General features: G+C 42.8%; 1 long non-coding RNA gene across 1 annotated transcript; it reads right to left on the bottom strand.

Moving 5' to 3' along the window:
• Positions 1 to 330: 330 nt before the first annotated feature.
• LOC147889292 (uncharacterized) lies at positions 331 to 1,249 on the bottom strand. Its single transcript, XR_015542953.1, has 3 exons — positions 924 to 1,249; positions 815 to 851; positions 331 to 495 (listed from the first exon to the last, which is right to left on the bottom strand). It is a non-coding gene; the product is annotated as an uncharacterized LOC147889292 (long non-coding RNA).
• Positions 1,250 to 6,790: the final 5,541 nt, after the last annotated feature.

Genomic DNA, 6,790 nt, shown 5'->3' with positions numbered 1-6,790 from the left:
GAAGTGCTGAAAAACCCTACTCTGAACGCGAGGACTAATTTTTCGTTTCTATCCATAAAACGTACCTCGGAGCGTTAAATCGAATTAGCTTTTCTTAAGAGTCCAGATCCACACTGTCCAGCGGCGTCCAGCCCCTTCAAGTGTTGGGATAAACATGAGTCGGTGTGTAGCCGGCAGATGCGTAACTCATAAGGCGTATGCGATGCATTTAAAGTTGCAAAGAGTTTATGCGATGCATTCAAATTTCACAGCAAACAAGAAGCAACAGCTTATAACATTCACAGACAAGCAAGGAGCTATAATTCACCCGATGCAGGCATCAGCGTACCCTCATCTTAAAAAAAACTGCCTCTTTTATTCTTGCGAGCGGGACATATACATTGGACGCGAGGAGAAAGCTTTGGAAGAGGCACGCTGGAACTCCCTTTTTCGGGATTGCGGGAGTCCAGAGTTTGCACAGAAGCTATACTCGGTACCAGTTCAACTCGCTCTTGTCTGCGACCACACTCGCCGTCAGTACAATGACAAAGAAACACAGTAGCCCTGCATATTATTACTGTAAACGCAACGAGGAAGAACAAAACAACCGCCTCACACCAGATATTGAAATCGAAACACCGTTTCGCAAATCAACTGAGAACAAAGACTACATAGAGTTTCCATAAATATGGCTGCAAATACAACGTAAAGCACATTACTATCAGAGTTATAGATCTGGGGATAGTGTCGCGAAATTAAGATCAGAGTTGCCGAAGGAAAAACGAATAATCGTCGCATGCTAACGATTAACAAACAAGTTGACTCATTCTCTTACCTGGTTCCTCATGGAGGACCGCCCTTGTGGCCACCTCCTCCATGGTAGCCACCCCCGCCTTGGTAGCCACCTCCACCTCCATGGTAACCACCTCCGCCTTGGTCGCCACCTCCATGGTAACCACCTCCACCTCCTTCATGTTCGCCACCTCCGCCATGATAGCCGCCTCCATTGTACCCACCTCCGTGATAGCCACCCCCTTGGTCGCCTCCATGGTACCCACCTTCTCCATGGTCGCCCCCGTAGGACTCTCCTTCTGCCACCACAAAGCCCGCCAGGACAGCTAGCACGACAAGCGAAAGCAAGAGAATACGTGCCGGATCCATGGTCTCTAAATGCAAATCTTGAGAGCCCACAACTTACATTTATACTGGGAAGGTGCGAGTTTAATCCTTATCCACTCAGGCTTAAGCTCTGGCTATCGATCCTAATGCAAATCCTCATCCGATAATTTCCTAATTTAAATTTCAAACATGTGTCAGCAGGTTTCTATGTGCATTAATTGCACGCGCATTTTAAAAACACGCAGCACTCGCAGACTAGCGATAGTGGGTTGGTGAAAGCCTTTGAAGTTTAACAGATATGCTGATGAGTCATTGCTCTCAGTCAACTTACAACTTACAAGCGTATCGGATTATTGGAACGATAGGATGTTTCATTGGATCTTGCAAGCCGCGTTCATCTCGTGTTGTTTGTTCCGGCATCCACTAGATAAACTTCAACTTAATCAAGTAAAGGCAGAGTACACCACCGTCCACGTCGTGATTCGAACGATTTGTAGATCCTACTGTTCAAACAGTAATGGCACTAGAGTACCGCGTGCACGTCTGTTGGTTTGTTCCGGGCCTCGGGCATCGAGTAAATAATCAGGCCTTTGAAAATTTGAGTAAATGCAGAGTACGCTGCGTGGTGATGTGCATCTACCTAGGTCCTACAGGCTACGACTGTTCAAACCGTAAAATTGCAGAGTACGCTGCGTGGTGATGTGCATCTACCTAGGTCCTACAGGCTACGACTGTTCAAACAGTAAAATTGCAGAGTACGCAGTATTGTGAGTCAAACGATTTGCAGGAACCACATGGGACTCGGAGTGCGTGTCGACGCTGGATTACTTTAATCTTATACGTCCGACGTCGTTTCTGTGAAGAGAGCCCAAGAGGAATTCCATTTCAACACAAACTCTGAAGCACGGACTCAGCAGGGCCTCTAGTCTCTTATCAAGTTATATGTCGGTTCTGCAGTTCCATTAATTCAAGACAAACTCTCAAGGACAACTCCTTAGATTTGTTGCATAGAGTCTATATCTTTTGGGAAATTAAAGCTAAAACTATCATCTCATGGAGAACTCTTTCCCCCCTTTTGAGTACTTATGTAAAATCTTTACTCGCTTCCCCCTTTGAAAGCCATAAACCTACAAGATGCATTCAAGAGATCGTTAGTAGATTACTTGTTTGAAATATCTTTATACAAAATTTCAAAAGAAGTTACACTTATTGTAATACTAATTAAGAAAAATAAATAAATATTACTTACTTGGAAAACTTTTTTTTGGGGGTAAAATGTGGGTTTATATTATAAAGTCAAGAATTTTGCATCACCAAAAAAAACAAAACCGCTCCTTCCCCTACACAGGGGGAGACCGTATTGATATCAAAGAGTCTATCAACTGATTTGGGAGGTATTTCAGTTGTCTTCTTCCTTCGGCTCCACGTGGGATTCCACCTTGATGACAACGTTGCTTGGAATGTGAAGGTAAGGACATGGACGTTGTCGTTTCTGGGCCTTCCCTGGCTCTTCTCTAGATTCTCTGGTTGGTCTCTATAGGGTCTGCATGAATTTCTCCCTTGACATGATTTCATTGCGCACTTTAGCTGATACACTCGCCGGGTTTGTGCAAGACACCGGTCTTTTGTATGAAGGAAGGTTTGGCAAAACTTTCTACAATTCAACAGGGGCAGAGCTTTTTTGTGCTTGTGCATGCAAGCCCGTTTGCAACGCTGCTCTCTTTTCAGGCGCACTGGTAGGTATAGAGATGGGATCAGGAGAAGTAGGAGGAGGAGTAGCGGTCTGCAGAGGAATCGGGCTTTCCTTCTCTTAGTATTGGGGTTGTTCTCTTTCATATGCTTCCTTCTCCGCAAATAGTCATATCTACTCCAGCAAGCTATTTTCTTCATGGGGACAAGATCATATTCTTTCTGAGTGACGACTTGTAGACTGTGTCTGAGTTGTGAGGATCTTCTGAAGAATGTCACTACGCTCCTGGTTGCATACATGAATTTAAGAAGACATTAGTAGCATCAACAATTTCATTATTAATAACTTTTGCACACCGGGAGAGCCAGATTGACCAAAGTGTCAAGGCCTCGTCGAGGCTCGGAAGGTGTTCTAGTTTGGTAGAGCTTTGTTAGGGGTGTCTCCCAAGAGGAGATAAGCATAGTTTAGTGGTAATCGGGCATGATGGATCTGAGCTGAAGACCATAACGTTTTGGATTGTCTACAATTGAGGAATAAGTATGGAATTTCCTCTTGGGTGCTTCTACATTGCTTGTAGATGCCATTATCATGTCCGATCCTATGAGCTCTTTTAGCCATCCATGCTCTTTTGTGTAGGATTAGCCAAAGCAAGTAGGATTGCTTCTCAGAGATGTTTTTGTCCCATACTTTTTTGAATCTCCTCCCACGTCCCCAAAGAATCTCTCCTGTGCCATTTCAAGTTGAGGTCATTAGTATTTCTTCCTAACCTTCTACCCAAATTGGGATCGGAGTTAACTATTTTTGTCCGACCCATTTGAATTCCCTCAGGACCGGTTTGAGGCAGCCTCCCATCCACAATAGGCTTTCTCTTGTCCAGAGCCTCTGTCTCTCATGAATTATCCTCAGGTTGAATCTGTTGAGATGGAATAAATAGTCATCAGATTTTTGTTTTCCAACCATTTTCCCTGCTCTAGGTTCCATAAGTCTCCCCAGATTTGTATCCCCTTCTTGTTGAGCGTGAGGGCTCCTTTCAAGTCTTGTCGCTTATCTGAGCGTTCGGCCAGTTTATTGGGAACCAAATTGAATCTTGAATGCAAAAGGTGCTCGTTTTTCTTGAAAAGCCCTTCCACTTGATATACAAACGTGTTGAGATTCCCAGACTTGCCACATTCCCTTCCATAGTTTTGAACACTTAGCTAAACATGTTTCACTACCCAGAAGTGCCACCTCAAAGGGAATCTTCTTGCAGTGTCTGCATCTCTTGAGCTTGAACTTTTTTAGATTGCGCATGATTAGAGTTGCTGTAACGTGAATTGCTAATGCCAAAATAAAAATACAAATACACTAGAATACATGAAAGAGAAGAATGGAAATACCATGAAACAAAAGAGGACACAAAGCAAAGCATAGGGTACAATCTCCCCCCTCAAGGTGTGTGGCTCGTGATCCCACACCTTGAGTATTTATAATATTTTGAAGTAATGCATGAGCCACAGTACAAGGATATGTGATCCTCTCATTGCCAAGGCATGTCCTTTCCTTTAGCCATCCTTTTCTCTTGTACAGCCTTTAATGCATACTTTTCTCTTCTTTAATCCTTTACTCACAATTGAGTCTAGCACATGCCCAATAATAATCAGAAGGCTTTAGAGCACTCTCTCATTTTTACAAAATGAATTGGCCCTTGGCCATTAATACAAAAACCTTTTCAAAATCATTAATCCACAATGTTTCATCACCACTCTTCCAAGATCATAAGCCAAATAAATGTAAAGGCATTTGCGCCCTTTATCATTTGCAATCCACAATTGTGCCAAGGTCATTAATACTTATGACAAAAAATACCAAGGTAAGGCACATACTTCAAATATTTGCCAATAATTGCCAACGCTTGCCAATGTTACTTTGAGTCTTAATATTTTCGATCTTCCTTAGCATCACCTCAACTCATGAAACCAAAGCATATTAGTACATAATTGCATCGCACATTAAATACTAATACCTTCAACACTTAGCATCCCAATGGCATACACCAAAATACTATGACTACTCATCATGGTACCAACATGCTAAGAAATGGTCATCACATGCATCTATCAAATAATTCAAGTATTTCAAAATGGCATCACCCACAACACTTAATTAAGTGGCACTTGTTTAGCTAGGCATCCCTCAACTAAACCACATAAGAATACTGATAGAACCCCTGCCACATCTGGTGTGATTCTATCCTATTCGCAAAATACTTTGCTTAACTTTCAAGGCAAGAATTAAGAAATAGTTTCTCGTAATAGTTGCCCAGATTGAGTCAAGGTGTAGCATTGCCTTGATTATCCACTAACTAGTTCATAAACTTTGCTATGTTGATCTCTCTATGTTCACTATCCCCAACCCTCTTGCCTCCTTAGATAGCGTACACGCTTGCCATTTGTCCTTGGCCATCTTGTGGTGGTCAGCATCCCCCCCCCAAAGGAAGGAGCGGAAGAGACTGCTAATTTTTCCCAAAATCTTTTTAGTTGGGCTCCAATGGAGATGAAGTAAAGGATAGAGGGATAGATGTAGTGATTAAGCACAAACTTCCTTCTTGCCAGAGTTGGCTGAAGTCCTTACCACTTGTTGAGTTTATCCTTAACTTTATCTATTACCCAGTCCCACCGATCATTTATGGAGCATCTGAAGCCCATCGGGATACTAAGCAGTATGAAGATCTCTCCATCCTTTATGATTTTGCAGCCTTTTTCTAGTAGACGTTGAGGAGGAGGATTCTTGGTGCTATGTGTACTTGTTTTCTCGTGGTTAATTCTAGAACCTGAGGCTAGACAAAAAATGTGAAGACATTCCAAGGCTTCATTAACTCATAGGTCATCGTTATGTAGAGTCAGGTTGGTGTCATATAGTAATTGTTGATAGATGATCTATCTAGCCTCTTTGACTTGAATTCCTTCCAGGGGACCGTTGTCAACCTTGTCCTGGAGAGCCATCCCAATGAGTCTGCTGCAATAGCGAAGAGAAGGAGAGCTAGAGGGCAGACTTGTTTGATAGATCTCTTGAGCACGAATGGAGAAGAGCTCTTGCCATTAATCTCAATCTTACATCTGGCTTGAGAGAGAAGGAGCTCAACGTAGGAAATGTACACATGCCCTTCTCCCATATCTTGGAGTGAGGAGAGGATGAAGCCCCCATTCCATCCTATCGTAGTCTTTGTAAAAATATACCTTGAGAAAGAAGACATCTTGTTGGGTTTCCTCGGCTAGTTCTAATCCTTCCCAAAGCATTAGGATAGCCTATAAGATGTGTCATCCTTGGATGAATCCTTTCTGTTCTTCCCTTATCCACCACCACTTCATCTTTATTTTTGGCCTATTAGCTAAATCTTTGGAAAAAATCTTAGCTAGTGTTCAACATGGTCAAAGGTCACCAGTTTTTTAACTCTCCTCTTTGAGGCCTCCGTTGGGAATCGGCTTTATCATACATGTGTTGATTCTCAAATACAGGGCACCTTTTCCTTTGGAATCTTGCCGGATCTCTAGAAGGTGAGGCCCACAATGTCCTAGAAGACTTGGTAGAACTCAATCGAGAGACCATCCTCTCCAGGATTTTTTGCTTTAGCCATTACATCAGTTGCTTCTTTTAGCTCCTCGAGGGTAAGGTCTCTGTCAAGGTACTAGCGGTCAAAAGGGGAGACTTGCTTGCTTCTCGTCTATCTACAGCAATTTCTAGCTTTGAGTTTTTCGATTGAAAGGATCTCAGTTTCCCCCAGAATAGCTTGGAAGTGGGAGGTGACAAGTTCCATAATCTCATTCGGTTCTTGCACTAGTCTTCGATCTTTCTGTAGAGCATGCGAGGATTCCTTGGGGTGCTTCTTTCGGAGACTCTTGTACATTGCTTCATTAGCCCTGTCACTTTTTCCTGCCCACCAGTCTCTTGTTTATATCCTTACTTGTCTTGCTTCGATTTCTACCTCAGTCCTTAGTTTGCTCCTTGTATTTCTTAGTTGCTCTT

Source organism: Dipteris shenzhenensis, chromosome 20, assembly GCF_047967505.1.
Source record: "Dipteris shenzhenensis isolate YYH24624 ecotype China chromosome 20, Dip_SZ_1.0, whole genome shotgun sequence".
NCBI classification, from domain to species: domain Eukaryota; kingdom Viridiplantae; phylum Streptophyta; class Polypodiopsida; order Gleicheniales; family Dipteridaceae; genus Dipteris; species Dipteris shenzhenensis.
This window is presented reverse-complemented; position numbering and strand designations above follow the sequence as displayed.